This window comes from Strigops habroptila, chromosome W (genome assembly GCF_004027225.2).
Source record: "Strigops habroptila isolate Jane chromosome W, bStrHab1.2.pri, whole genome shotgun sequence".
Lineage (NCBI taxonomy): Eukaryota > Metazoa > Chordata > Aves > Psittaciformes > Psittacidae > Strigops > Strigops habroptila.
In genome coordinates, this window is record NC_044301.2 from 20,842,751 (window position 1) to 20,848,750 (window position 6,000).

Below are 6,000 nucleotides of genomic sequence, written 5' to 3' on the forward strand. Positions count from 1 at the left end.
TTTTACAAAATGAGGATAGGGACAAGAGTTCATTTTTAAAAGCAGAACTGAACAGTAAAGCCAATTGTGAAACACTAAGTATAACATCTCCAGCTCCCAGCCTGTCAAAGCAGCAAATGCTTCCACGACCAGGGCTCTCATCATCAGCTGAGAACAGAAATAAGGAAAAACCAGGCAGGAACTGATCTAGTCGGAGGGCAGAAATCAAAGGGCTCACACATGCTCCAACTCCAGCGCGTTGTTCACTGTGTGGGCAACACGGTCTGCTGTGAATTTCACAAACCAAATCCTCAGCACTTACTCAGATGAGTTTGAAGGTGATGCAAGTCCCTGCTAGCCCAACAATACAGGTTCACAGCAAACCCCACAGAGGCCCAGACCACCCTTTTCCAGGGAGGACACAGACAAGATACGCCCTGGCAAGTTTTATCCCTTCCTGCACTACCTCCTTCAGGACTGACAAGTTCTCCCAGAACCAAAGAGACCTGGAGCATCTCTGCATAAAAAGAGCAGAGTTCCACAAACCCCAGACACACCTTGGCAAGAGCAGATGCAGGGACAGACACAGTAGCATAGACATGGCTCTGCCTTGGAGACGGACACAGAAAGGCCATGAGGGTAACCGTGCTTTCAGGAGCAGCTCGAGCAGAGCCCTGAGTGCACACCCACAGGCACAGACCACCCCTCAGAGCAAGATCCTCCAACAAGGGAGCTTCCCACAGGAAGAAAACAGGTCACACAACTTCAGGGTAATGCTTTGCAAGGAAACAAGGTGCCTGAGAGTTTCCCTGCTGAGACAGAGAAGGCAGTGCAGGTATCACTCCACGCAGCATTTTAAGCCCTTCCACTGCAACAGTTTAAAAGTGCTCCAACACACACCTTTAACTGTCAGTAAATCCATTTGGTAAAATGCCAACTTTTTTCTTTTTAAGTTAATCGAGTCAAATATTTAGTTCCTAGTAGAGCACACACAAAAGAATGTATCAATGCCATTTGAAAACAGGCAGGAGTAAATCTTTTGCCTCTCCATGACTCCATGGAGTGGTGTTGTCCATCCCGCCCATCCCGTCAGTCCTGTGTCCCGTCCCATCCCCCCCCCCCCAAAAAAGGGAAATAATTGGAGTGATTATACAAAAACGTTCCATTTTATGAACAAACCAGAAAAAAGGAGAAATACATTTAATTCCAAGTTCCTTAAATTTATATAAATCTCAGCAAAGCACACAGCCACTACAAAGCATTACAATCACAAGATGTTTTCAGCTAAATATCTTTGCCTGCACAGGAAAGGAAAAAAGAGCTGCCTGGAATTTGTTCTCTGCCTATAGGGCCAAGTCCCCAGAGGTAAGAGAGTACTTTGTGTACAAAACCAGGAGGGGGGGAAGAACCCTTTCCTGCAAGTGGATATCAAAACACATTACCAAGCCTGGAGTAGAGACTAACCCGTAAACATACCAATTCTTGTGCCTCAATGAAGAGGCCAGTTCTGAACCTGCACACACACACCCTCGCAAGACAGCTGCTCTCTCTGGGAAAAGGCAAAGGGCATTGAGGGCTCAGCTCATCCCAGCTCCTTTCCGAGGCAAGGGCTGGGGGGAGAGCAGCGATTTGCCTTTCTAAACATGCAATCAATCTACCCGATGGGGGGAGGTTAATTCTGGACTGCAGAAATGCAGCTGTTTTGGGTTGGGATTTTTTTTTTCTTCCTCCTTTTTTTCTTCACTAAAGAACAAGGTGCTGAGCAGCCCCTCCCCGGCACACAAAAGCTTCTCCAAGGAGAAAAATACCAAGCAATTTAAAGATTAAACTAGAAAATAAACAAACAAACACAGATCAGTCAGGCTGGCTGGTGGCAGCTCAGTTCAGCTCCATCCTCTGCGCATACACACGCAGGGCTAACGCCTACCCAGGGATGATGAAATGGGAAATGGAAATTACCATTTCAGACAACTTTTGGTCTTGTTCCTCCCTGCACAGCACTCGCCCCAAAACGCTGCTCCCCTCCCACCTCCCCCACCACACCTCAGAGTCCCCCCAAAAAACAAGGTGGATGTGGGGGGACACAGATCCCTGCGTTCCTCCCCTGCCCTATCATGTGCCCCACTGACCTCCACAAGCCTCCACAGCCCTGAACGTTCACCAGCCCCCGAGCTCTCTCTGCAGCTCCCCCCAACCCCCACACACACCAGCCCCCCTAAACCCTTCTCACCCCAGCGAGGCCCCCTCAGCCCCCCAACCCCCTGGCCCCCCAAGGCCCTCTCCCTTTCCAGCGCCCCCACTCCCTCCACACACACCCCCAGCCTCTTCTCACCCTCAGTACGTCACTTCCTCCCCTCGAGCATACCCCGCACCGCCCTCACCCCACAGCCCCATAGTCTCCCCCAGCCGTTCCCGGTGCCGCCTCTCTGCCCTCACACCCTCTGTTCCCCTTGCCCCGGTGCCACCCACCCCCACCTAGGCCGCCCCTCTCCCTCTACACGAGGCCGCGGCAGCCCCTTCTCCCGCCCCAAGCTGGGCCCCGCTCTCTGGGCACGGACCCTACCCCGCCTCGCTGCCCCTTACCTCAGCAGGCCGAGGGCAGCCTCGCGGGGAAGCGCGGCTTGCGGGACTAGCGGCAGGGGCAGCGACGCCTCCCGGCCGCACACTCCATGACCCCGCCGCGCTCGACCTCGGCTCACGACACGACACGACACGACACGACACGACACGACACGACACGACACGACACGACACGACACGACACGACACGACCGACCACCGATCAGACGCCGCCACTCATTGGCTCGCCGCGTCGGCGCGCCCCATTGGCGGAACACAGAGCGAAGGGAGAGGGAAAAAGAGGAGGGGAGAAAGGTGAAGTGCAGCGTTACAACACCCCGCCTCCCGTCGCGCGCAAGGGCCGCCGGAAGCGGAGACGCCGACGTGCCCTGTGAGCCCATTGGTGGGTGCTTATTGGTTACGAGCGTGGCGGCGCTTCCGGGATGCGTTTTGCGGCGGTGACGGGTGAAGCCGTGTGGAGGTTCCTTGTAGGATGGCGGTGGGGTTAGTTTTGTCTTCTCCTGTGCTCTCTGGTCCCTGCTCTGTCAGAGTCCTCGGAGCCCCCGGCCGCCCTCCCTCGAGCATCTCTCCACCGGTCGGCCAAATCCGCCTACCCGTCCCCGCGGTCCCGGCGCAGCCGAACTGCTCCCTGCTCCCTGCTCAAGTGTAGTCCCCACCGCGCCTCTGGTGCTGCCCCCAGTGTGCGTGGGACGCCGTCAACGGGGGCTCCCAGGTTTTAAGACAGAGAACAGTGGTAGGTAGCATTTGCCCACTGACATGCTTGAAAATCTACAACCTAAAAGGAGATTGTAGTAAGGTGGGGTCGGTCTTTTCTCCCAAGTAGCAAGTGATAGGACAAGAGGTAATGGTCTCAAGCTGCACCAGGGGAGGTTTAGATCGGATATTAGGAAAAATATCTTCACCAGGAGGGTGATCAGGCATTGGAACAGGCTGCCCAGGTAGTGGTGGAATCACTGTCCCTGGAAGTGTTGAAAAACCGTGTAGATGAGTTCCTTAGTGACGTGGTTTATTGGTGGTCTTGGCAGTCCTGGAGGAACAGTTGGAATTGATCTTAAAGGTTTTTTTCAACCCAGTTGATTCTCTGATTATATGAAAATTGGTGGTGGGATAACACGCTCACCTGTGAAACAGTGGTGGTGAGTGTCAGGCGTAGGTCTGCTCCTGCTCCCGGGGTGCTGGCTGCTCGGGCTGGGGTGGGCACAGGGAGACTGTGGGTGCCTCATTACCATGCCACTCATCAGGAAACACTGGGCACAGACTTGATGGTTTGATCTCGCCTTCATCCCAGTGCTGGGAACAGACACCAGCACTACAAATTGCCTGGTGGTTTGGGGCTGAATTCCTTAATTACATTCTCATTAAAAGTTCTTGATGCCAAATGTTTGCTTTCACTTTCAGAAGAGGCTGCATTAACGAGAAACTTCTCTTGGAAGTCACCTACATGAAACATTGTTCCTGCACCACTGCTGCAGGAGAGAAGTGAAGAGGTCACGCGGGCTGGGGTCCAGGCTGATTGGACCCGTGGGGGTTGGCACAGTGCTCGTGCTGTCCTTTGTCCCTCAGGGAAGGCTGTGAGTGTGGCAACTCTGCCGGGTCCAGGCAGTCACCACCAGATGCAAGGCACAGCAGAACAGGCCGTGCTCCCTCGTGGCCCTGGGATAGGTCTCCTGCTCCTGACTGGCTGCAGTGGTTGTGCCTGGGCTTATTTTCTTTAAAGTGCTAATTTCATAATACCAAGAGGGTTTTGTGCTGGTTTCACTTCCTGGGTCTTTTCTAAACAACCAAACCCATGACTCTCCAGATGAGGATGGTGGACAAGCCTCCTGCCTTTGTCCTGCTGGGATTGGGGAAGTGGCAGAATTTACTGTGCTGCGCAGGCAGGTGGCCATGTGACGGCTCAGCTCCTGCACTAGAGAAAACTCCACCAGTGCCTGTCCTGCCTGGCTGTGGCTGTGCTGCAAACCCCAGTGAGGTTGCCATATCTCTTCCCAACAGTCGCTCTGTTCCCACCCATTGTGTTTGTGCTCTCCAGCACTAAGGTAACGCTAAAATTCCTGGTGGATCCTGTTATTCGCACACAGCTGCCCATGCATGAGTTGAGCATGACCCTTCTGCAGAGTAGGAACACCCGTTGTACATCTGCATTTTGTACTGCACATCTGTGCCAGAGCCCCCTCGTGTCACCGAGGTAAACCAAGCGCTGTGGTTTTCCCTGTGGGAGAGCCCTGTTCACGGAGTAGATCTTCACAGCGAGTACAAAATGGGGGCATGTGTGTGGTCTTTGTTTTGGTGGCTGAGGATGGGGAACCGGGAGGTGGCAGCTCTACCATAACCTCGGCAGTAATTTTTAGGGGGTTTTAACCACCTGTTTCCAGGAGGGTGGCCTATAACTGCAGTTGTTTTTTTGGCATTCACAATTCCACTTTGAGTCACACATTTGGCAGCCTAAAGGATTTCTCTTGTGCACTGGGGATGACAGTAGTCCCCAGAAGAATCTCTTTGCTGGTCTCAGTGGTGATGGAGGAGTAGCACAGGAACACGTCTGACTTTGCTGTTAAATAACAGCATGAGAGATTTATCCTGAGGCTGTTAAGCTGGTCCTGTGCTCTACTTAGGCTTACTCTTTTTATCTCTACCCATCTTCCTTCTCCTCTGTCAGACCTCCTAAACCAGCCAAAAGAAAGGTTGTTGGGGCTTTTTTGTCCTCCCTTCCATTAAGCTTCTTGTTGCACTCCTCTGAAAACATTGCAAGTGTTTGCCTCTCTGGGGCCTCTGAGAAAATAGATGAGAAGGGAAATGTGTTTTTTAATTTCCTAAATATAGTTGGCTGTAACTGCCTCCTTGACAGCCTTGAATGTCATCCAGGTCAAAGATGCAGTGCTGGGGAGGAAGTTAAATCCTTTCTACATCATCCTGACCTTTTTCTACTTGAAAGCAACAGCGTGGATGATCAACTGATTTCAGCGAGGGACATTAAAAGCACTTGGCGGAAGAAAGCTAACAGCAGGAGCAGGGGGGGGAGGATTCCAGCTGGGAGTGTTCTGCTGATTTTCGAGGTGAGAATTCTGTGATGAGGGTGTTCAACCTGCTTGGATGATTACCCTGAGGTAGCTTTTGCTCCTTGCAGTGTAATTGCATGTCATGGTTTAAGCCCAGCCTGTAACTCGGAACCACGCAGCCGCTTGCTCACTCCCCCCCTTCTTCCTCCTACCACTCCCGGAGGGATGGGGAGGAGAATCGGAAGAATGTAACTCCCACGGGTTGAGATAAGAGCAGTCCAGTAACTAAGGAATAATACAAAACCACTACTGCTACCACCAATAATAATAACAATAAAGGAAATAACAAGGGGAGAGGATACAATTGCTCACCACCCGCCGACCGATACCCAGCCCTACACGAGCAGTGATCTCGGCCTTCCGGGTAACTCCCCCCAGTTTA

At 52.6% G+C, this 6,000-nt stretch overlaps 1 protein-coding gene across 4 annotated transcripts in view; it reads right to left on the reverse strand.

The window, feature by feature from the left end:
* The window catches only part of LOC115618954 (ankyrin repeat domain-containing protein 11-like), a 150,513-nt gene extending 147,844 nt beyond the window's left edge, over positions 1-2,669 (reverse strand). For all 4 annotated transcript variants that reach the window (XM_030510939.1, XM_030510943.1, XM_030510938.1 and 1 more), the window contains exon 1: positions 2,563-2,669. The gene's annotated coding sequence lies outside the window, so the exon portion shown is untranslated. The remainder of the gene's footprint in view (positions 1-2,562) is intronic.
* Between the last annotated feature and the right edge of the window lie 3,331 nt (positions 2,670-6,000).